General features: G+C 36.5%; 2 pseudogenes; both read right to left on the bottom strand.

The window, feature by feature from the left end:
- Positions 1 to 12,721: 12,721 nt before the first annotated feature.
- Positions 12,722 to 19,668, bottom strand: LOC125820239 (ABC transporter B family member 15-like; annotated as a pseudogene).
- On the bottom strand, positions 18,497 to 25,483 carry LOC125820292 (ABC transporter B family member 15-like; annotated as a pseudogene).

Here is a 25,483-nt window from a genome sequence, read left to right as displayed (position 1 = left end):
TAATAGTATCAATCTGTTCTTCCTTCATCCTTGTTTGTAGTTGCCACTATTTATGGAAAAAAACGTCAGGTAATAGTGTTTATTCAGATTCTACGTGTAATTTTTACTGCTTTGAAAATTATTTTTGTTGATATCATTATTTTGGTGTTTTTTATTTGAAAATTACTTTTTTTCAAAAAATAAATTAAAATAAGCATTTTTATTTCTAGAATCTTTTTTTTTTTGGAATATGGATTTTTTTTGTAATTTTATTTAGATGCATAATTTTTGTTTAAATGAATGTGCATGAAGTGAACAACGGATTTCGGTTTGAAAATACTGCATCATTTATAATTAGCATTTTATATACAAGAATTTCATAAATCTAAATCTAAAAACTAAATCGCTAAAATAAATCAAGTTTACCCGTTTGTATATAATCTTCATATTGAATGGAATGAGTATACCTTGTTACATATTATTTCACACGATAAATTCAAAAAAAAAATCATTTATTGTATATAAAATGAAAGTAATTTAATTTTTAGTTAACTTTAACTAATATTATTGAAATCAATTTATATACCAAATTTACACATTATAACAGTATAATTGAAATCAATTTATATACCCATTTTATACATTAAATAACAATATTTTTTGGTACCTTAATGCATGTAGTTTTTATTTGATGTCAATTTTGATATTAGATTAACTTCAATTTAGAAGACAGGTCATTAAAGTGTCTATATAAAGTGATCATTTAGTGTATGTAATTGATATTAAAGCTTGTACGAAAAAAATTATCTTATTAAACCAATTCGTTTACTATGAAAATGGTATACAATTAGGTATCCTATGAAAATAATACTTACTAAATTTGCTAACTTGGACTAAATTAAGTATCCTGCTCTTTACTGGCGGTTGTGAATCTTGTTAATAGATATTTTTAAAATATGTAAATAGTATAGAATTCAATTTTTATTTGATATTTTGAATCAACTTTAGAACAGTTTGTATAGACATTTTATTCACTAAATTTTTATTTTTTTTTGTATTCTAACCGATAATTATGAATTTCAGCTTATAGTTTACATACCAATAAAATATTTATACACACTAGATTAAACTTACTAATGGATTTCAATTTCTACACACTTTTAAATATTAATAAAAATATAATAATTCACAAATTTGTTGGAGTATCAAATTTCATACCTAGTAGATATAGTAAAATATTTGTACATACTAAACTAAACTTACTAATTGATACCAATTTTATACACTTTTAAATACTAATAAAATATATAATAATTCACAAATTTGTTGGGGGTGTCAAATTTCATACCTATTTTATATAGTAAAATATTTATACATACTAAACTAAGCTTACTAATTTATACCATTTTTTATACATTTTTAAAACACTAATAAAAGATATAATAATTCACAAATTTGTTGGGGTATCAAATTTCATATCTATTTCGTACAGTAAAATATTTATACATGCAAAACTAAACTTACTAATTGATATCAATTTTTATACACTTTCTAAACATCAATAAAAAGTATAAAAGTCCACAAATTTGTTGGGTACCAAATTGCATACAGTAAAATTTTTATACATACTAAATTAAACTTTACTAATTGATACCAACTTTTATACACTTCCTAAACATCTATAAAAAGTATAATAATCCACAAATTTGTTAGAGTATCAAATTTCATGCCTATTTCATACAATAAAATGTTTATACATACTAAATTAAACTGATTAATTTATATTAATTATTGTACACTTTCTAAACAATAATATATTATAAATTGATATCTAGAGTTAAACTACTAACGATTTTACACACAAAAAATATAACAATTAGAATGAAAATCATTGCATACACACTGAATCATAATTGTTGGACTATGGACTTAGGAGTTTAGGCTCCATGCTTATGAGAATGCTAAACTATACAAAGAGAAGACCAAAAGGTGGCATGACAAGCACATAACTCCTCGCACTTTCACTCCGGGCGAAAAGGTACTACTTTTTAACTCAAGACTTAAGTTATTTCTCGAAAAACTAAGGTCGAAATGGAGTGGTCCTTTTGAAGTGGTGAGGATGACGCAACATGGTGCCATAGAACTTAAAGGCAAAAATGTCCCGTCATTCTTGGTAAATGGGAAAAGGGTCAATCACTACTTCGTGAAGATTCGGATCATGATCGAGAGGCTCTTAAGTTGAATGATGAATGATCCAAACTGAGTCGAGCCGCAGCGTTAAATCAGGCACTGCATGGGAGGCAACCCATGAACGATATGTACTAGGTAGTTAGTTGTTGGATTTTGAAATTTTCTTAACTTAGTTTCAATTCATAGGATCTAGTGAAGTTTTGTTATTTTTAGTATTAGATAGTTAGGATTTCAATTATTTGCAACTTATTTTGTAATAGATAGGAAAATAATAATAATAATAATTATATATATATATAGGCTGGTGTACTGGCTGGCGCGACGTGCTAGGTCGGAAACTACAGAGCAAGTGTCCTGGCACACTGAGTGGCGCGCCACGCTAGGACCAAAACTAGAGAGCGCCTGTCATGGCGCAATGATGGCGTGAGGCGCCCGTATCGCGTAGACTTGCAGCTGGGTCAACCTAAAATGGATCTAGACCCGACCCTTCCCAGTCCACCCTTTTAAATTCCCACCCATTAAAATTCCACCTCTCTTCTTCTCTCTAAAACCCCCAAACCGACCCCCACTCTCCATATTCTCTCAACTCTTCAATTTCTTCTTCTCCCTTTAAATTCCTTCCCACACGACCCCAAATCCTCCATTAATCTTCCACCAAAGTTTCTTCCTTTCTATTTTTCTTCATCCCCAACCCACACTAATCCCTAACAACTAAGAAAATCTAAAACCAATTCACTCCATACCCATACTGCCCAACCCGACCCCCTTTTCTTCTTTCTCTCTTTTCTCCCTCTTGATAGTTCTCATGGCCCCTAAGGGTAAAAATGTGGATGGTGGAGCGGGTTCTAAGCGGTCAAGGAAGGGTGATGTTTTTGGTTCTTCAAGTAGCCAAACTCTGTCTCAAAAGTTTGGAAAGCAGGCCGTTGAACAATATGGCAAGGAATGGTTTGAATGCCAAAAAGAAGCAAAATATCTTGGGGACGAGTATGTAAATGAGGTACGCTTACAAGTTGAATTTCCAATAATTCATGAAATTGTGTGTAATTTGGGGTTGCACTATGTTTTTGAAAATCAAGGGGATTGTAATCTCACCTTGGTAAGGGAATTCTATGATAATTGGATCACTGAGACACGCTACAATAAGTCGGTCCCAATTCGCGATAATACGGTTCACTTTACCTCTAAAGTGTTGAATGTGTTTTTGGGCACACCCCAATGTGATGCTGATGATTATAATAGGTTCAAAGAAACCCCTCCTTATAGAGACATTATACATACTTTGTGTGGGATTGATTCTACAGCTAGGGATCGCAACAAAGATACCGGTAGACATGCCACTCTCCACTATACTAACCTAAACCAAGTGGCCAGCGTATGGTTGAAAATTGTATATAGTGTCCTCTTATCGGGTATGCACACCTCAGATGTTACTAACGAGTGGGTGGTTCTGGTGTACATGCTTATGAAAGGTATTCCAATAAATGTGGGGGGCTGTGCTGCGGTAGAATATGATGAAGTTTCGTAACAATAAGCGGTGGAGGTTTTGATATGGTAGTTTGATGATCCGATTTCTCCGGGTGGAGGGAATCGAGGAAGAGAGTTTTGATATGACTATAGCTAGGGCCCCGTACCTCGTATGCAATCTGTTGGATGTGATGCGCACAAAGGCTCAAGATATGTCACATGGACTTGTCTTATCAGCACTGAAGAGGAAAGTGCGGGATGACAGTTGGATGGCTAGAATGTTTGGCTTGGCAGAGTTGCAGCTTTGGATCAGGGGTCGCCCTGTTACTGATGAAGAGATAAAGAGTTAAGCCGAGCGCTTCTCGTTAACATATAGTGCAACTTATATGTGCAGGATGGATCCGACATTTCAGGAGCTGATTGATGATGATTAGGCTACCGCCGAAAAGGCGATGGATGAGGAGGACGACAATGCTGATGTTGAGGAGAATGATACTTCTTTGATGGCATTCGATTGTGCCATTGATGTGACGGATGGTCGTGATGATGACGACTAGGCTTAGAGGCCTAAAAGAGTATCTCTAAATCTGTACTTTGTGTTGTGCGCACTGAGGACAATGTTATCTTTAAATATGGGGTAAGAGATGATTCTATTTGTATATATTTTACTGCTTCATTGAGTCTTTTCTATTTGAGTTCCTCGACTTTTGCTTTGGGTACTTTTCCTGAGGATAGTCCCATTGAACTGACTAAGAGACTAAGTTGAGGGTGGCTATGTCAGAAAGTGCTTAAACATTGGCCCTAGTCCCTAGTGGACATTGTGCACCTCAACTGAGCCTACAAACGTAAGTTGAGGGTGGCTAGTGTAAAGACAAATAAAAAAAAGCAGAAGAAAGGCCAAAGCTTGAAATAAAAAAGGGAAAATATTCATGAAGTGTGTACTAGAGGAAAAGAAAGGCTAGTAAAGATGTATGTTTGGAAAACAATAACAGGTGCATTAGGGAGGTGTAGTCACCAACTATATCCTAAATATTTCCTTCCCTACCTTAAGCCGACATTACAACCAAATAGAAGTCCTCTTAATTCCATGAGAAATACTTTGTGAAAATGAAAATACACCAAGGACAAGCGTATGGCATGTGATGATGGGTGAGAACTTCATTTTTGAGAGTGAGTGAAATGTTTGAAAAATAGGCCTTGTTCTAAACTACAACGTGCAATCGTGTTGATTGTAGGAGTGAAAGACTATACCAAATACAAACTGGTGAGAGCATTCATGACATATGTTTGGGTATGTCGTACTTGGTGTGTTTGCATATGGTTTCATTATCCCAAGAATATGGTAAACGAGTCATTCTTTGAGCTTATGTGTTGATGATTGGCATACTATGATGGAAATTTAAAATGTTAAGTGTTGCATACAATGTGAGCTACAAAAGCATGATTAAATGTGTTTGATTGATTTTAAGGCGGGTTGATAAGTCCATAGGAAGCGAAAATGAGTTGATGGTTAAAGGATTGTTCGAGGAAGAACAAAGGTTCAAGTGTGGGATGGTGATCTTAGGCTTATTTATATGCTGAAATTTTCGATAAATGCATGCATAGGTTTGAAATTAAGAATAATCTTAAGACTATGGACTCTGTTTTGTCTAACTTGCTATGATTGTGCACTAAAACATGTGATAAGGTGGTGCAGGAACTTTCACGGTCAATGAAGTCAATAAGCAAAGGAGGAGTAAAAGGAGCATGAAGATGGATCGAGGAAGTGCAGTGTGGCGCATTGCCTGGCGCGAGATACCAAGGCCACAACTACTGCGACCTCCTGAGGCGCACTGCATGGCGTGAGGCGCCATGGTGAAAACTTCTGTAGCGCTTCTCAGGTGCACTGTCTGGCGCAGCCTGCCAACGCATGAACTACTGAAGGTTGTAGATGGCGCACTGTTTGGCGTTGTGCCCCAACCTGTGTCTGACGTGTCCAGTAAAAGTTTATCTAATCAGGACTCCTTTTTAGATCAGATTTGGAAATACTTTTCCTAAACTCTATAAATAGGACCCTAGGGTTATTTTGTTAGGGGTTCGACTTTTTTTTTTGTGCAAGAGCAAGGATTAAAGTTTTGTATTAGATTTCAATTCTCTAACTCTTTCTTTATTTTGAAAATCGCATGAACAATAGTCTTTTGCGGTTTTTAAAGATTATGAGTGGCTAAACGACCTTGTTTTCGGGCTGTAGCTACGAATGATTGTTGAGTGTCAATGGTTTTGAATTAATTCATGGTTATCGCTTTTAAATTACTTCTGTGTTCTTGTTTTGATATTTCATGCTTGATCACCATAGAAATAAATTTCTTGTCTACTCTTAAACTCGGGAGACGCTAAGGTAGATAGACCAAAGAATATATAAAGCTTGATCTTGATCCATTAAATTGAGTTGATTTGTGTTTAGGAGTGACTTTCGGACGAACACCTAGCTTGGTTATGAAATAGGATGAAATATAAATGCTCGCTAATTAAGACTGTCTATCCCTGCTCTATGTAGTTAGACAACTAATTGGAGTAGGCGATTAGAGGTCAGGAGACCATGATCATATCATCAACCCTGTAAACCAGTAACTTCATAACCTAAATTAGTTCATTACGTGAGATACGATACATGAAATCCAATGCATGTTGCAGCCTTGGAATTGTCTCTTACTTGCTTAACATCAATCTGAAGTCGTTCGCATTAGTTACTATATTTCTTATTTTAGTCATAGTAGTAATAAATAATCTCTAAACTTTTTTAAAGATACTTTTGTGAGTTGTGGAATTAAGATAGTGAATATAAATTGATCGTAAGTCCTTGGGTACGATAACTCGTTTCTAAAAGGAACTATATTACTTGCGCGACCACGTACACTTGCATGTGCAATTGGGAGCAACATTGGGCCAGAAAAGTGGTAAACAAATGTTATGGGTTGTCACCTGGTGTAATTTTCCCTAATTTGAATTTAGTTCAATCTCAACTCTTTCAAGTTTTAACCCATTTAAAAAGAATCCTCAATTGAGATCAATTTAATCTCTAATTTCAACTTGTTTAAGACTCTTTATTTGCATTGATTTAATGTATGTTCCTATATTGAAGGTATGAATTACGATATATTTTTATATCTTCTAGGATTTTTCTATCTATTTGTAATTTTTTATTTTATTTTCTTGAGTTAAAATTTAAATTGTGGTTATAAAAAGTTAAATAGCAATATAATAAATAATTGAGATTAAGCGGGTGAAATTGAGCTGGTCATAACCCAACTCAATTTTTGTTTCAACCCAATTTAATATCTCTAATTTCAACTCGACCCTCCCATTTGATACCTCTAATTAGAACCATTAATCTTTTCAGTTCGTTCTAAAATAGAATAACATATTTCTTAGTAAATATTTAGCTTAATATTTTTCATTTTGTTCTTAATGAAAAAAGGTTATAATCACATAGATATTATGTCATATTTTAGATCATAATTTATTATTTACATTCCATATTAATTCAAATTATGTCATATAAATTGAAATTGAGAAAATTGTACTCCCTTCATTTAAAAAAAGAATGACTGCTTTCTTTTTTTATCTGTTTGAAAAAGAATGACCTATTTCCTTTTTTTTTGGCAACATTGTAATTTCAATTTTCCACGTGACATGTTTAAGACCACAAGATTAAAGAACATTTTGATACATTTGTCATAACTTTAATTTAAGACCACAAGATTGAGAAATGTTCTTTATTTTTTTAAATGTTGTGTCAAGTTAAACTAGGCCATTCTTTTTTAAATGGAGAAAATATATAAGAATGAAATACATGGTCGAAAATCAAAAAAGTATTTGGGAAAAATTATAAGGTCAATTGCTTTATTTGTGTTAAAATTTACTATTAGTGTAGAGTTCATATTTGACCTATAGACAATGATATCAATGATCAATCCAACACAATACTATCCCTCCACCTCCTTCATATTTTGGGTTTGCTTTCCTCTTAGTGTTTCATGACTTATTGAGTTTGAGAACTTTATGATATTCAAATTCTTGGTGAATTAACTATGTTTGTCACGACCTGAGCATACACTCTGGACGTGGCCGATACTCAAGAACCATTGTTGGTCCCCATGCGAACCCTCATCCTGGCTGGCTACAAGCGGAAGACTAACTCAATCATACACAAGCTTAAAACTGAATTAAAGTCATTGAACTCCAATAGTGAACTTTAAGAAAGTCTGAACAATACTAAAAAGAAAGTAAAATACAGAAAACTATTCAACTCTGTCCATCTATGAAGCCACTACTATTATAGAAAGATATCAGGACAAGACGCACGACATCTCAAAATTTCTAACTATAAGATAAAGGGAAAGTCCTCCAAAATATAAGAAGGCTCACCGAAACTGAATGAAATATCCCATGACCTCAACGAAATGCCTGTTGATGATCTTAAATATATGTATTTGTATAATGAAACGATGCAGGCCAAATGGCTCAGTACATGGAATGTACGAGCATGTAATGGAAATTCTAAAGCATAAATATAAGCTTGAACTAGATAAAAAGGAAACATACTTACCTCTTCTCACATACTTACCTCTTCTCAACTCACTAAACTAAACTCAACTCAAGAATAAGATACTCAACTCAAAGATTAGATACTCAACTCAAAGATATGATACTCGACTCAAAGGTACTCAACTCAAGATACTCAATGTTGACACCCAATTTTGGACCTCCACATTATAGATTAATCATCGAGCTTCTTCAATTTCAAACGATTTTAAATAATTAGTTTTATAAAATTTAAAATAAATAAATAATAACAATAATAATATAGTTCGCAAGTTATTTTAAATAGTCTTGTCACTTTTTTATAATTTTTAGATAATATATATCTTTCACATAATTATGTATATAATTAGTATATTTTATGAATATTCGAAAATCGTCTCAAAAAGATTTTATATTTTAAATATTTGGTTAATTATTTAGTTATATAATAGTTCACACACACACACACACACACACATATATATATATATATATATATATATATATATATATATATATTGAAATAATTAGTTTTTTTTATTAAGTTGATTATTTTATTTTGTTAAGATTAAGAAGCTCGTTAATTAATTAAAATATTCATCTTATTTAAGTTTTATGTCGAATTTGCTAATTAAATTCAATTTGACTAACTTCTCAATTTAAGTAGGCTAAGTTTGCAATCCTTTAGCCTTTTTATTAATTTCCTTACCATTTACTTTAAATATTTCAAGCCAACTTTGGGCCTTTTTTTTTCCAGCATCAGCCAGCCCAACACTCCCTATTTTCGGCCCATTTCCTTTTCCGCCAATAACCCAGCCCAAGAAACCTAATTCAATCAATACACAAACAACAGTACAACAACAGCGTACAACAGTACGCATACAATACCAAAACCCGACCCCACCCGCGTCTTCTTCCCCTTGAAACGCGAAGAAACCCAGAACGAACAACAGTACTCTAGCATAGTGAATCCCAGCCAATCCGGAAAAGCAGCCATACCCTACGACCCCTATATCGTCTTCTTCACACGAAAATCCCACCAAATCGTGGAAATCTGGCAACCTTATCTCTTGAGAAGAGATTTTTGAATTTCGAATTTGGAAATCATCCAATCTTTTCAATCCGTTTCCCCCCTTTAAATCTGCCCTTTCACCCCTCTATAAATGGTCTCCTGAGTTTTCATTGAAAAAAATATTAAAAAATGGAGAGGATATAGTTTACAGATACAAAAAATACAGAGAGAACAGCCTGAAAGAAAGTAAAAAAAAAACAGAGTGTTTGAGTCTCTTCTATTCGAATTCGAAGTTGTTTTATTTTCCGGAGCTCATCGAAATCTGCTTACATTGGTGGAAGTTCTTGGTGGTTAAGCTCGTTGTCCTAGTCTCGCTGCTCCGAAGAAGGTAACATCCCTTTTCCGATTTTAGATTTCTTTGTCATGGGCCAAGAATCTCTTAGTTCATGGCTTGATGTTGTGATCTTGTTGCTCAACTGATGTGACGATTGTTCATTTCTTGATCATTGGAAATCATTCAGATGTTAGAATTCTGAGCGTGTTGACGACAAGTCGGTGGTATGACTTGTTTGATATTCATGTTGTTTGCTTGATCTTTGTTTCCTTGAAGTCTTAATGATTCCGTTCGGTCTCGAGTTTGTTTCTCCTTGGTCAAGGTCCTCTTAGTTCACTGTTAATCTTGTTTGGTTGGCTGTTGAAAATGGTTGTTCAGAGACCATTTCTCTATAGGTGATTTTGGTTTTCATAATCTGATGTATGAGCTATTTCTTCTTCTCATTATTCTAGCTAGTAAAACTGTATGAGCTGCCTCATCTCTTTTTCATAGTGTTTGCTCCATCTATATTCGACTAAGTAACATAGTTCATATGTTAGTTGTTTGCAGCTCTAAAATATTATTCGTAATAGTGTTAGTTGTATAGTATTTGTTTCCTTGCACGTTGAGTTGATTTATTTCGAGTTTGTCATAGTTTAAATTAAGTTAAGATTGAGTAGATAAATTGATCATTTAAGCTAGCTGTCTTGGGGCTAATTTTAGACTTAATGGAATGTAGTTTTGGGTTAGTGTCAATGGCAACATTATCTTTTATGTTTTCTTGTTTGGATGTTTGCTAGTTCCCAGTAGATTGCTTTATTTTCTTTTATGATTGTTTAAATAATACTTGATGACAAGCAATCTTTTAATAGTTTACAAGATGCATGTAGATCATATGTTTAGAACTTCTAAGTACTCTCCGTGTATCTTAAGCTGAATGAAAAACGGAAATCCAGGCGCCACCTGTTCTTATTTTCTTTCACTGTGGAGAAAATATTTGTTTTAGTTTTGTCCAAAATTTAGAGAACTTTGTTTTCCTTCTCCTTTGTTGAATATGTCTGATTATTGTTTGTTGTGGCTTCTATAGCTTGTTTTATTTTGACTCACTACTATGAGTATTAACTTTATTCTTTGTTTATGTCTCATGTGATCTTGTCGTGGAGTCCATTTTGGACTCAAATCCATCTCCTTTGCATATCGTTGAGTTATTTTGAGTCAGCCGGGTGATCCGAATAGGGCTGTACAAGGCTGGAAAACTGAAACAAGTCTTGGAAAGCTGCAAAGGGCTGATATACAGCCTGTATACATTCCGTATACATGATGTACAGGTATAAATGCAGAAATATAAGGCCAAAAATTGAAACAGGTGTTTGGAAGCTGAATTAGGTTGTATACATTTGGTAAACAGTCTGATATACAAGAAAAACGAGTACATATACATTCGGTATACATTGATATACATCAAATGTATACAAAAATGGGTTTAGGATTAAACCCCAAAAATTTCAGCAAAATTGGCCCAAAAGGAGGCCCAAATTCATTTTCTCCCTTATTATTTAATTATTTAATTGTGATTATTTATTGTTTGTTGTTTAACTCTAACTTTAAAATGGTTAACTAACTTAATTAGATTCCCCAAAGGATGAGTTATTTTCTTTGTGTTGGTTCATTTTCAAAACATTTCTTTTTGTGTCGATTTATTTCATCAAGCAAGTAGTTGGTCAAATTTTATCACTTTAAGTAAGTTGATTTTATTTTGTTAAAAAAAAAAAGGGAAAATGTCCTTTGGTGATTTTTCACTTAATCATATTCTTTTTTTAAAAAAAATTGTTTTAAGTTAAAGTATTTTTCTCAAATAAACTTTAAAAAGGTTAGTCAAAACTTTTATTCTCCAATTAATTAAAAATGGTTTTCATGTTTAAATTAACTAATTTGGTTTAAACTATTATTTTAAAAAATGAGTCAAATAATTTCTAATTAATCTAGCTTTGTTAAAATTCTATCCACTCGCACCTTAATTCAAATGTTTCATTTTAGGTCTCTTCCTCTAAAAAGATAGAATAAAATGGTTCATTTATTTAATTATTTTCTCAAAGTTAATCGAATATTGTAAATTATTATATATTTTATGTTAAATCATATTCCTAAAAAATTAGTCAAAACATATTTTAGTCATGTCGCAGGTCAACCGTATGTTAGCGGGCACTTCGAATGCTTAAACCCTTCTCGAAGTGTAAATTGAACCCCGAACCCTCTTTGGTATTTTCAAATGATTTTTTCTGTTTAAATCTTTGAAAATTATAAGTTTTCTTAATTTCTTTAAAAAATTAAGTGGCGACTCTTTTCTAAGTATTTTTCTTAAATTGTTTTATACTTAGAACATTTCAAAGAGTGATTTTTCTAAAGGTTAGTAAAATTACGGCATAACACTCAACTCAAGATAAAACAACAATAAAAGATGTGATATATGGAAAGCTTTTAAAACAATAGATAGCAACTCAATATATTGAAGAATACAATAATAACTCAGTTTGTATATAAAAATACAATATAACTTTGTGGGAGTTTCTCTAACCGACAACCATCACTATGAGCTATCTGATGATACAACGTCTAACCCACGCTGCCAGAGCCGTCTTATACTTTGCCGGGGTATAGAACCTACTACTAAGTGGATCCACTAGTCTATGCTAAAAACCATTAAGGAATCATCTAAAAAGTATGACCCTTTCTACCCACGTTGACTACATGGTATATGGAGACTTGAGTTATCTAAACTCGTCCCCATATTGGTGCTCAATACTACTCCCAAAATGTAACTAGCTCATATGTTTAAAAACATAACTTGTTATGTGGTTTGAGATTATTACTCAAAAGATCTTTCTCTTAAAAGAGATGGTACTAAAACTGTTCATGAAAACTCTTTTGGAAATCGGTGTTTCCTCACATCTTAAATGTGAAAACATTTACTCTTTGGGAATACTTAGTTCCCATATAACATTTTAAAGAAAATGAACTCAGCTTTACTCTTACTCAACTCATGCTTGAAAACTCTTTCCCAAAAATATATCAAAAATCATATTTTAATATGATCATTCATGATGACTCAGGAAGTCATATTGCATAAATATTAATGATATATCTAGATACCATACTGCTCATACATTGATGACCTACTCAATTGACATACTAATCATGTTTTAGAAAACTCTTTTCTCCAAACTCATCTTTACTTTCTCAAATCTCAGTTTAAGAACACAAGGACTTAATGATACTACTCATCTCAAAATGCTCGACTCAGAGGGTTCATGCGGAATTATAGGAATGAACAACTCAACTCAAAGACTTCATGGGTAACGTGTAATAGTTCCATGATTAGGAATATAATATCAAAAGGGTTAGGAACTCAATACTCAAGACTTAGAACTTGAAGATACTACTCGTCTCAAAGATGCTCAAATTATGAAGTTCATGCGGAATTATGGGCATGAACGACTCGACTCGAGAGTCTACTTAACAATATGGAACACGTGTATATGACTCTTCTCATTCTCATACTTACTTGCTCAAAGCTTAGCTCAAATCGATAGTTGATCTCAAAGGATTCACAATTGAACTCAAATATTTTCTTGGACTCCAATCTTAACTCTATCTTGAATTTGAATTATGAATTCAAGAGTTATGGTTCATGATATGAAAGATCTCGTGATGATAATGTAGGCTCATGAATATATTCTCCTCATTCTCACACTCACTTGCTCGAGTCTTGAAACAAGTTATTAGAAGTTGTAGAAGACTCCTTAAAAAGACTCAAAGGGACTTTCTCAAAATGTTTGAAAGAACTTTCAAGACTTAACTCTTAACTCTAGAATTTGAATTATGAGTTAAAAGTTTTGATTCATGTTATGAATGATTTCTACATGTTTAGAAGTAGTTTAGAGTGTTTAGAATCAATAGGGATTGAAGGAACCCTTTTAAAGACCTCACACAGGAAAAATGACGGAGAAGGGGTGGGGACAAGCGACCCTGGCGCACTGAGTGGCGTAGGGCGCCAGCCATCTACCTACAGAGGTGTGGTTGGGGTGCACTGGCTGGCGCAGGGCGCCAGGTCCCAACCCAAAAACCTCGACGACTTTTCTTTCTCGTTTTCCGATCTTAACTCTCCTAGAATCGAACGGTTTCTTCTCCAATCACTTAGATTTGAATACCTAAACTAAGTACACACTAATCTACCAAATAAAAAACCCTCAAATCACTAACTTTCATCTCAAGAATTCATCAAAATCCCAACAAAATAAGATTATAATGAAACTTCAAGAATACTTATCAAGAACTCAAACTCTTCAATTTCAAGAACGAAACTTCGCTGAAAATAACATGATTGGCGTGTGGGTGAATGAACCCAACACTATGAGAACTTACATACCTCTTAGGGATCAACCCTTTGACGAAACTCCGCAAGAAAACTCAAGAATCTCGACGAACACCTTGAACCTTCCCTCTTTTCTCTTCTTGAACTCTCTTCTAAAACCCTAAGCGTAAAGAATTAAATCTGATTGGGTAAGGAAAAGACCAATATACCTCTCATATTTTCGGCTAACTTTTCTTAACTGGGCAGCCTGATTTCAAACGAGTATATCTCCCTCATACGAGCTTGCAATTTAGCAAACTCGGTGGCGTTGGAAAGAGGACTTATAGATCTTTCATTTGATATCTTATGGGTCTCCTAACTCATCATGTGCTAAACGTTATGGTCGTTTGAAGTTGACCCAAAACTTAAAGGAACCCAGGAATGACTTGAATGAATTCTCTCTAGTTTTTTTTGGAACACAATGTGCTACATCTAGTGACCTTAACACTTACGAAAATTTTAAATTCCTTGGTAAAAACTTACTCACTACGAAGGATGGTTCAAGTCTTAGCTCAAATTTTTTTTGGGGGTGTTACAAATACAATGCCTTAGGGTGGTATATGTTGTGATGCATTCATTCTCATTCAACATATAACTGTTCACGGGAATATGAGAAATTAGAGAAATACTATTTTTGAGAAAGAAAATGAGACACCTTACATTTATCCTTGACCACGAGCTAGGTGGCAAGTTGATGAGATATTGAGATTGGTATATGGACTGCGAGTCCCCCATGGGTCTCTGTCTAGAAGCTAAACCTCGGCAAGTATACAACAGGTTGTGCGACGACCTTAATTCCACGACATCATTTCATCATCTCATTGCTTTGCATTGACCAATTTTGTTGTGTTGTGTAACTTGCTTATCTATTGATATGAATATTAACTATAACCTTATGTGTTTACCTTGTTCACAACATTACTAAATAAATAGGCGAAAGTGTTTTATATATGCAGGTGGAAGTGTTTCATAGTTTATTTCTTAAGTCTGATTAGTTGCTTATACTCAGTCAGTTTAACCTACTGGGTACATGTGGTGTACTCACCCCTACTTCTGTTATCTTCTTGATGCAGATCCTACTCAGGACGATCTTCGTGGAGGCTGATAAGTTAAGTTCGTCCTTTACCCTGACAAAGTATTGGATGACTTTGGCAACATGGGCAAGACGTTGTACCATCATGAGTCTCATAGTGATGGTTATCAGTTTGAGAAACTCCCCAAGTTTTAGTCATATATAGTGAAGAACTAACATGGCTAAAAAATCACTATTTTCTCCTGAAAAAATGTTCAATGACTATTTCGACAGATATGTTGATTGAGTTAGTGAGAAAAAAATAATAATGTTTTCATACAGAAAAATTAGGAAGTTTCCCACTATTTCAGTGAGAATTCATTTCCTAATGAGCTAATTTGGTGGGAAATGAATGAAAAAATCATATTCTATAGCATAAATTTCCCACTGATTCGCAGTTGGAAGAATATTTGTTTCTAGTAGTGTAATTAAGGATGATGATTAACTGATCTAACCAGAGAGTAGTAAACTCCACAAGGCCTATTATCTAACAAAGAAGAGTGAGTCCCCTTCTCCACAACTTTGCCTTTGTCTAACACAACAATTGCATCACAATTTTGTATAGTGCATAGCCTATGTGCCACAACCACGCTCGTCCGCCTAACCATCATTTCGTTCAAGTGCATCTTGTACTAATTTCTCCGATTGACTGTCCAATGCACTCGTTGCCTCGTCTAATAATAATACCCCTGGATTTTTTAATATTGCACGAGCTATTGTGGTTCTCTGTTTTTGGCCTCCTGATCACTGCAGTCCCCTATCCCCACACCATGTGTCATATCCGTCTTTTAATGCTGAGACGAAACTATGGACATTTGCTGCCTTCGCGGCTTCAATTATCTCTGATTCATCCACTTCTTCTGATGCTAGTACTCCATATGCTATGTTTTCCCTTATGGTTCCAGAAAATAATGTTGGTTCTTGGCTTACAAGTGCTATGTGCTTCCTCAATGACTTCAAGTGGTATGATCTTATGTCACGTCCGTCTATATTTATTACACCACTTAACGGGTCGTAGAATCTTTCTATTAAACCAATTATCGTGGACTTCCCCGAACCACTTTGTCCTACCAATGCTGTTGATTTTCCTGCATCGATTGTTATTGAGAACCCCTTGAAGATGATCACATTAGGCCTGGCAGGGTACGCGAAATCCACCTCACACATCTCGATATGGCCTGTTATTTTCTTTGGCTTGTAACCATCTGAATCCTCTGGCTCGATTAAGGAATATCGATCCAATGTTGCAAAGACTGAGCTAACAGCATCCGTACCTCTGGCGAGATCCTTAGTCATTGTTCCTAAATCCGCGATGACAAGCCCATTGCTACTTAAAAGCACAAAGGTTTGGAATAGGGCCTGAGCTCCAATATTGCCTTCTGCCATGAGATAGCCACCATACCAGAAAAATAGAGCCCATGTACATGACTGGAGACTGTTGGTAGTGCCAAGTACGATTCCTGCGAACCATGACTGTCGTATACTTTCACGTAGAGGACCTTCTTGGGCTTCCTTTAGCATTTGAAGAATTCGGGCTTGGGAGGAGAAGGCAGTTACAGTTCGTAGATTAGTAACTGCTTCAGCTGCTAACTTGCTGCTTTCTTCTTGAGCCTTGATGGATTTTTCCGACATGCTTTTCAATAACACCCGCTTGCAATAGAGGCATAGAATGATGACAGGTTGAACCGTGAACAAAACCAATGACATTCTCCACGCGATTACTAGGCCAACCATGCAAGCTATGGTCATCCCCGCAATTGTCTGAATGAATAATGACATCCTATCCCCAACCAAAGACCTCACCTGCCAATTATAAAAACAAAACATGTTGTCATTACTTATTTCACACTTAGTTTCGTAAAAAAGAACGACACTTTATATAGGTGGTAACTCTATCAACTTCAATTTTTGTTTGGGAAAAGGGTCTGATATAACCCTCAACTTTTTGATTTAGTGATGATATATCCCTCATTATAAAAGTGGCTCACATATACCCATTTGTGCAATAGTAAAGGTATATGTGGACCACTTTTATAACGAGGATATATATCAACTCTAAATCGCAAATTTGAAGAGTATATGAGGCTCTTTTCCCTTTGTTTTTTCATTAATAGTCAATGAAATGATCTTAGAGTCACATAAATGTCATGAAAGTCTAAGACCACAAGTCCGAGATAAATGTCTCTCGTTCTGAAACAATCTGATTAGCCAAACACCATCGTTTAAAATGAATCTAAAAGAGTAGAAATCATACCACACTGGCTTCATCGGCAAGTTTAGAGCATATCGCAGCAGTGGAATTCTGTTCCTTGTCATACCATCCAACTTCGAAAGTAAGAATCTTGGATAACATCCTCTCTCTGACCCTTTTAGTCAATCGCTCTCCCATGACCGCGAAGTTATAAAGCTGAAGTACATTGAGAACAAGGGTAATAAATGTCATCCCCAGGAAAGCCAGAGTATATATCTTAGTCTTTTTCTTAATCTCGTCATGACTAGGCGAGAAATACACTGATATCATTGCCCCCATTACAAAAGAATATACTGGTTGAACTCCACCAACTAACATTGCTCCAATACATCCTAAAGTTGCTTGCTTCCATTCTGGCAAATTCATAGCCAAAAGCCTTTTAAATGATCCTTCCCCTGAAGTACTCGGAACTGCAGCATTTTTCACGGTCGATTTTGCTTCAATCAAGAAGCTAAGGATACTTGTATGTTTTGAATCATCACGATTTGCAGATTGTTGTGCAGAAACAATAGTCGCTCCAGCAGGTTTTTCAGTTTGTTGTAGACAGACTAAGGAAGCGTATAGTCTGTTTTCTTGATTTTTAATTAGCTCATTGTGTGAGCCAATTTCCTTGACCTGACCATTTTGAACCAAGGTGATAAGGTCAGCGTTACGGATAGTGGAAAGGTGGTGTGCTACGATGATTGTGGTGCGGCCAATGGAGGCATTGTCTAGAGCTTCTTGCACCACTCTTTCTGATGCAGTGTCAAGTGCACTGGTTGCCTCATCTAGGAGGAGTATTCTTGGTGACTTGATAATAGCTCTTGCTATGGCTATTCTCTGTTTCTGCCCCCCAGACATTTGTATACCTCTCTCCCCCACCTGCATACATGTTCTTCCAAATTATTATTTTTTCCAAAAGTGGCTTGATCATATAAATATTTTTTTTTACGCCGATAGTGCATAAACTAATTTAAGTATTAATTTAGTGATGTCCTAGGAAGGATTGTTAACTCCTTAGAGTTAGTTGATTTTGATAAACGACACTTAACACATTACTCACAATTCTCGCAGGCAACGAAATCAAAGCAAATGATCCAAGCAGATTAATTGCAAAGGAATCAAAAAGGAAATGATCCAAGCAGACAACACCAAGATGGAAAGAGATATGTTCTGATCTCTACAGCAATGATAGAAAGGAAAGACTTAATCAAAGGGATTCAGAATCAATACCAGATGGCTCCAATCTAGCAGCAGCTCAATCAAGCATATCTTGATTGACAGGACAAAATCAAGAGATCAGCAATCAAACCAAGAATAGAATCAAGCTACCAAGAGAAGGAAGAAAGTCAAATCAAGCCAAGATTCGAGATCAGCTATCCAGCCAAGAATAGAATCAAGCTAGTCAAGCCAAGAAGGAAGAAAAACGATTTACCATGCACATATCTAATATGGACATGGATCAGCAAATCACCTCAATCAAGGAATCCCTCAATATCCTTGATTGAGACAAACACCCTTGGGTTTTTCCTTACAAGAGCACAAGTCTACGCATATATAAACCTCCTGAGACTTAGGTGTGAAACACGCACTTCACTTGAACTTGTATGATTGTCTTCTGTTATCTTTCATAAAAACATTGTATTCTCGAGAGTATACAACTAAAAAAGAAAAGAAAAAAAAAGATTTGAGTGTAGATTATACAGGTAGAGGTTGTGTCAAATAGAAGATCTGATTTGCATATCAGGCAGGGAACTTAGTTGGAACTCTTTGTAACTTCTCAAGTTCACAACTGCTCTTAAGGAAACCCTTGAAACCCAAGGGGACTGGACGTAGGCACCACACCGGTGTTCCGAACCAGTATAAAATATCCCGTGTCAATTTACTTCCCGTCATTATCTTTATTTTATACTGTGATACTAACTTGCAGGTGAGTCGACTGCTCAATCCAGGAAGTCGACTAAAGGATTTTTAATTTACCCCCAACATATTCAACAATATTTACTTTTTAAAAAAGGCATAATACATAAACATGTCATTTAACTTGACTCAACTGGTGCTTTCCAACTTTGGGTGTGCACACTAGTAGACACTTAAACTTGTATAAAGTTGAACAAGTGGATACACGCGTCCTACATGGCATTTCGCATGAGATACACTCGAACTGATTTGTAGGACGTGAGTATTTACTTGATCAACTTTATAAAAGTTTAAATGTTTACTTGTACACACTCAAAGTTGGATGAATAGATGACAACTGAAGTCAAGTTAAATGGCACGTTGCCTAATTTTCTATATAAAAAAACATTATCCTTCATACCAAACACACCCCATGTGTCTAAATACTTAGGGTAAAAGAAAAAAAAGAAGAGGCGTTGTCCTAACATACCTTGGTGTAATAACCCTGAGGCAATTGACATATGAAGTTATGAGCATTAGAAAAGTGGTACCTATTTCCAATATTATAAAACATTGTCATATATTAATATGAGACTTTGGGGACAAAAGTTAGGTGGACGCAAGGGGTTCAGTTGAATCCCATTAGTAAGAAAAATTAGCAAAATGATATATTTAGATTCATAAAGATTGTTGAGGTGAATATTGTTCAATAGGAGACCAAAACTTTCACAAGGGTAAGGTTGTATCCAGACACCTAAAGTTGGCACGGAGTTTAACTTAGACACCTTAACTAAGATTTGTATAGTTTAAACAATTGTAGTAGGGTTTGATTGTGTCATTTCAACAATTTCCGCAGGCTCAATCAAATATGTAAAGAATGTGTAAAACACTCGCCAATGACATGTCAAAGTATAAATTAAATGAAGACACGTGACATTTAGATTCCGAAATAATAGTTAAAAGCAAAAAAGTTCTAAGAAGTGTATATATATATATATTTTTTTTTATTATTTTTTATTTTATTTTCTTAACCCCAATCTCTCCCTCCCCTTCAAAACAATCTCCAGCTAGGGGATGTCACCACTACAACCACAATTTTAAATCTGGCCAAAAAATAAGAAAGACATGTTGAAAATATAATTAAATAATAAAAGTGCGATCTCTCTAACAGCTTAAGCTTTTAGATAAGATGATCACACACTTCAATATGATATTAGAGCAGACAGAGGTCCTAAGATCGAATCTCACCACTATCCAAGATTAAAAAGAATTTAAAACAAAACACACTTTTTTTTTGTAATCTTTGGGTTTTTCATACACCTATTTGGTATGTTAACCACGTAAACTTGTCAAGTCATGAACAAAAAGTATCAAAATCACACAATCGAACCCGTGTCTAAATTGTAGTATATGTCTTTAGTTAAAGTGTCTGAGTGAAACTTTGTGCTAACTACAAAAATCTAAGAATATACGACGACAAATAAATGAAAAACAAAACAAAATTAAACTAACCTTTTCACTAATGCAATCTTGAATGACTAAACTGTCACCAGAAACACTAGCAATGACATTTGCTGTGTTTGCAACATGTAAATCAAAGTAGCCCACATCTTGTCTTAAAACTGCTTTCAAGTATCTTATCCTTAGCCTTGAAGCTTGTCTCTCTGCTGTTCTTGTCCAACAAAAACCCTCTAACAAAATAATAATCACAAATTCATAATATAAAAAAAAATAATAGATATCCTTACGATAGAACGTACAAATTAAAATTAACATCGAATTTATACTAGGAAGAGATAGATTGATTAGACAAACCTAAGAAACACGCGATCCATTTTGCACAAGCAAGGTAAATCAATAACATAACATTCTGCAAATAACAAAAACTCTGAGGATTAATCGCTCCATATACTTCAAAAGTAATTTGCACCACCATAGGTGTGCGTTCAAGTCTCACTGTTTACTTACCTCGTTAATGTTGTGCCTAGAAGCTTTCGATAAATTTTACACTCAATCAAATCTTCTCTCTCTCTCTCTCTTTCTACTGCACCAACGTTCCTCTTCTTCTTCAACGATCCCTCATGCGAAGCGCCGACCAACGACGGTCAGCGAGCAGCCGCGAAAACCAGTTGGAAACCGGGCGCCGCCGCCGATACGTTCTTCGCGCCAATAAGCGAAGGCTGCGCCGGCCAGAAGCATCGCGAGGACCAGCTCCGACCGGCGAGCTTCTTTCTCTGTTCTTCGTTGTTCCAGTGAGTACGAAATCAACAAACAGGACCTCCAGCTACTCGCTGCTGCGAACAGCCAACTCCGGTGCAGGCAAGGCATTCACAGGTGAGACCAACCAGATCTGGCCGGAAAAAGCCCTAAGACCACCGAAGCCCTCCATCTCCACCGACCAGGTTCTATCTACATTGTTTTCTTCATTGAAACCCTCTTGTTAAGTAATTTAGTCTTGCTTGGTAGGTAATCACACCCTACTTTCAATAATTTGAAGAGCATAGGAGTAGATTTTTAAGGTACCTGATTGTGCATTGTGCAATACTTCTGATTATTTGGATTGTTTAAACTTTTGTGGCTGGTTCTGATTAGCATTTTAGCTCATATCAGGGCTCCATCTCATATATTTCAGATCAGTTCTTGCTTGTTTCTTTTATAGTTCCGATCAGTGCTTCAGCGTATAATATAGTTGTGCTATCGTGTCTTTTGGAGAATACACTATACTTGATCTTTTAGTTTAGTTGTTGCTATCTGGTCTTTTAGAGTATACACCTGTTGCAGAATTTTTTTTCTGTTTGAAGTGTATTCCTGTGTAGATTTTACATTAGATTCAGTAGTTTTCAAGTGGATTTGGTACCTGATGGTGGTTTTGAGTCATGTCTTCGGTTGAGGCCGAGGACGAGGGAGAATAGTGGTAAGTGGGTTACGGGTTCCCATAAATTGAGGGTAGGATCTTGGAACATAGGTTCGCTAACGGGGAAGTCCTTAGAGTTAGTGAAAATTCTCAAGAGGAGAAAGATTAATATAGCTTGTGTCCAAGAGACTAGATGGGTAGGTTCCAAGGCTCGGGATGTCAACGGGTTTAAGTTGTGGTACTCAGGAGGCTCTAGGGATAGAAATGGAGTGGGTATTTTAGTAGACGGGGATTTGAGGGAGCAAGTGGTGGAGGTTAGGAGGATCAGTGATAGGTTGATGTTGATTAAGCTAGTCATTGGAGGATGTACTTTGAGTGTTATTAGTGCTTACGCACCTCAAGTGGGATTGGGCGAGGAGGCCAAAAAGCTCTTTTATGAGGATTTGGATGAGGTAGTTAGAGGTATACCTATAACCGAGAAAATTTTCATTGGTGGAGATTTTAATGGCCATATCGGGGCAACTTCTAATGGCTTTGATGATGTTCATGGAGGCTTTGGTTTTGGGGAGAGAAATGGGGGTGGAACTGCGCTTCTGGATTTTGCTAAGGCTTTTGAGTTGGTGATTGCTAACTCATGCTTTCCGAAGAAGGAGAACCACATGGTTACCTTTCGTAGCTCGGTAGCTAAGACTCAGATAGACTACCTACTCCTTAGGAAGGGTGATAGAGGCCTCGTTAAGGACTGCAAGGTTATCCCAAGTGAAAATGTTACTACCCAACACAAACTTTTGGTGATGGACCTGGAAATTAAGAGGGATAAGAGGAAGAAGATTGTATCTGATCGACCGAGGATTAAATGGGGTGGCTTGACCCCTGACCTTTCTCGGGAGATGGGTGAGAAGTTGAGTGGGATGGGGGCTTGGAGTGGTAGCGGGGATGCGGACACCATGTGGAATAAAGCAGCTAGTTGCATTAGGGAAGTTACTTCAAAGGTGTTAGGGGTATCAAGGGGTAAATTTGGAGGTCGTAAAGGAGATTGGTGGTGGAATGGGGAAGTCCAAGGCAAAGTGGAAGCGAAGAAGGCTGCATACACAAAGTTGGTGGAATGTATAGACGAGGAAGAGAACCGGTCGATTAAGAAAGTCTATAAGACAACGAAGACAGAAGCTAAGTTAGCAGTTACGAAGGCTAAGACGGCAGCTTTCGAGCGCTTGTATGTCGAGCTGGGGGACAAAGGTGGGGATTAGAAATTGTATAGGCTCGCAAAAGCAAGAGAGAGGAAGGCGCGCGACTTGGACCAAGTAAAGTGTATCAAGGATGAGGAAGGCAAGGTATTGGTGGATGAGACCTCCATTAAGCAAAGATGGCGAAGATACTTTCACAAACTTCTAAATGAAGAAAGGGGCGGAGACATTGTGTTGGGTGATTTGGCACACTCGGAAAGACTTCGGGACTTTGGGTACTGCAGGTGTTTTAGGAGCGAGGAGGTTATACGTGCTATTAGTAGGATGAGCAGGGGAAGAGCGACCGGACCCGATGAGATTCCGGTGGATTTTTGGAAGAGCACGGACAAGGCAGGTGTAGAGTGGTTGACTGGGTTGTTTAATGTTATTTTTAAGACAGCAAAGATGCCTGATGAATGGAGGTGGAGTACAATGGTTCCGTTGTATAAAAACAAGGGTGATATCCAGAACTGTAACAACTACAGGGGTATCAAATTGCTAAGCCATACTATGAAGATTTGGGAGAGAGTGGTGGAGATGAGGGTGAGAAGAGGGGTGTCCATTTCTGAGAATCAGTTTGGATTCATGCCGGGACGGTCGACGACCGAAGCCATTCATCTTACGCGAAGACTGGTAGAAAAATATAGAGAAAGGAAGAGAGACCTACATATGGTGTTCATTGACCTTGAAAAAGCCTATGACAAAGTACCGAGGAATGTCCTCTGGAGGTGCTTGGAGGCTAAAGGTGTCCCGATGATTTATATTAGGGCGATAAAGGACATGTACGGTGGAGCCAAGACTCGGGTTAGAACGGTTGGAGGTGACTCGAAACATTTCCCAGTTGAGATGGGGTTGCACCAAGGATCAGTCCTTAGCCCTTTTCTATTTACTTTGGTGATGGATGAGTTGACGCGGTCTATTCAGGAGGAGGTCCCATGGTGTATGTTATTTGCGGATGACATAGTATTGATTGATGAGACGCGGGACAGAGTTAATGCGAGGTTGGAGGTGTGGAGACAAACGCTTGAGTCCAAAGGGTTTAAGTTGAGTAGGACCAAAACAAAATATTTGGGGTGCAAATTCAGTGATACGTTGGATGAGGCAGATGTAGAAGTGAGACTTGCCACACAGAGCATTCCTAAGAAAGAAAGTTTTAAGTATTTTGGGTCTGTAATACAAGGAAGTGGCGACATCGATGATGATGTCACACATCGCATTGGGGTTGCTTGGATGAAATGGAGGCTTGCCTCTGGAGTCTTGTGTGATAAGAAAATTCCACCTAGACTTAAAGGTAAGTTCTACAGAGTGGTAGTTAGACCGGCCTTGTTGTATGGAGCGGAGTGTTGGCCAGTCAAGAACTCACATGTTCAGAAAATACAGGTTGCGGAGATGAGGATGTTGAGATGGATGTGTGGGCACACTAGGAGTGATAAGATTAGGAATGAAGTTATCCGGGAGAAGGTGGGAGTGGCCTCTGTGGTGGACAAGCTGAGGGAAGCGAGACTGAGATGGTTTGGTCATGTGAAGAGACGGTGCGCAGACGCCCTAGTGAGGAGGTGTGAGGGGCTGGTTGTAGAGGGTACGCGGAGGGGTAGAGGTAGGCCTAAGAAGTATTGGAGAGAGGTGATTAGACAAGACTTGGCTCAGCTTCACATTACCGAAGACATGACTCTAGATAGGAAGGAGTGGAGGTCGCGTATTAAGGTTGAAGGTTAGTAGGGCTAGCGTGTTATCTCTCCTTGCAAGGGTAGGGGTTGTTAGCGTGTGTAGTAGTCCTAGTCGTGCACTTGCAGTTCTTGTCTGTGATATCGATAGCCTTATGTTGTTTAATGCGTTTCACTTCTATCATTGTTTATTGATGTTACTGTCTTCCTTTGTTGATTGTATACTATCTTTCGTATTGGATGGTATGTATATACACTGTTTTCCTCGCCTTTTACTTGGATTTGATGTACCTGAGCTGAGGGTCTTTCGGAAACAGCCTCTCTACCTTGCACGAGGTAGTGGCAAGGTCTGCGTACACTCTACCCTCCCCAGACCCCACCTAGTGGGATTTCACTGGGTATGTTGTTGTTGTTGTTGTTGTTGTTAATGTTGTGCCTAAAGTTAAAGACATTTGAAGTATTCAAACCACCAATAATGTTCATGAGCTTGGCGATGGCTATTAGCATGACCGGAAAGGAAGCTCCATCGCCAACCGCTCAAAGAAAACCTAGAGTCATCAACAAGATATTGACTCCATGATCAGCATGCATGAAAATTGTCGTAATCAT

Source organism: Solanum verrucosum, unplaced genomic scaffold (genome assembly GCF_900185275.1).
Source record: "Solanum verrucosum unplaced genomic scaffold, falcon-dt-bn FXZP01000229.1, whole genome shotgun sequence".
NCBI lineage: Eukaryota > Viridiplantae > Streptophyta > Magnoliopsida > Solanales > Solanaceae > Solanum > Solanum verrucosum.
This window is presented reverse-complemented; position numbering and strand designations above follow the sequence as displayed.